We start from the raw sequence: 948 nt of genomic DNA on the forward strand, positions 1-948 counted from the left end.
CACTAGTGTCTGCTTACAACTGTTCCTCTTCCTTTGTATTTCCATACCTGAAAGCTCAACCTCAGTTGCCCTTTCTGTTATCTGCATGTGTTCTGCTGTACATAGGATTTTTGGAGGCCTGCTATTTCAGAAGTGGATGGCCAATCCTTCTTCCTAGTCTGTCTTAATCTGAATGTTCACTCAGATTTCAGATTTAGAGATGTATCAGACAGACCATCGTTTTACAGAAAAGTGGATTTCACCATTCGTATCAGTGTTGTCCCTGTCCTTGGCACACGTGTCTTTATTCACTTTTTTCCCTGCTCCCCCATCTGCCAGGATACCCATCCCCTTCTACACACTCCCCTCAACATCCATCTCCCGCTGTCCCGCTCTTGATCTGATATCTTGTATCTGAAGCTTCCTTGGCTTCTGTGATTCCAAATATGTCGGCTTCTAAGGAAAAAATGGCAAAAGTGTCCAACTCAATTGTGAGACAAAAGATAGGGGTGAAGAGATGGAACAAAGAATCAGGGAGTTGGAAGACAAAAGCATCACTGGAAACATACTAGAAAAAAAAGAGCAGAGAGAGAGACATAAATAAAATGAAACAAACATTAGAATCATGGGAAATGACACTAAAAGGAACAATATATGTATATTCCAGAAAACAGGATTTTTAGTGAAGTCACTGAGAAAATTGTAGAAGTACTAGAAGAAAACTTCCCTGCTTTTTTGTTTGTTTGCTTATTTTTGAGAGATTTGTTGCTGTTGTTGAAAATAAAAGTATTCTTTTCTCATCATTTACATGGAGATTGTTATTGTTGTTGTTATGTACCATCAAATCGCTTCGATAGCGACCCTATCTACAAGAGCTCTAAATGCTGTTCTTTCCTGTGCCAACCTAGCCATCTCAAACGCAGTTATTCCCACCGCTCCAGTCACAGAATCGATCCATCTCACCAAAGG

Source organism: Elephantulus edwardii, unplaced genomic scaffold (genome assembly GCF_000299155.1).
Source record: "Elephantulus edwardii isolate Elephantulus edwardi_28Jun2011 unplaced genomic scaffold, EleEdw1.0 scaffold00192, whole genome shotgun sequence".
Classification (NCBI taxonomy): Eukaryota; Metazoa; Chordata; class Mammalia; order Macroscelidea; family Macroscelididae; genus Elephantulus; species Elephantulus edwardii.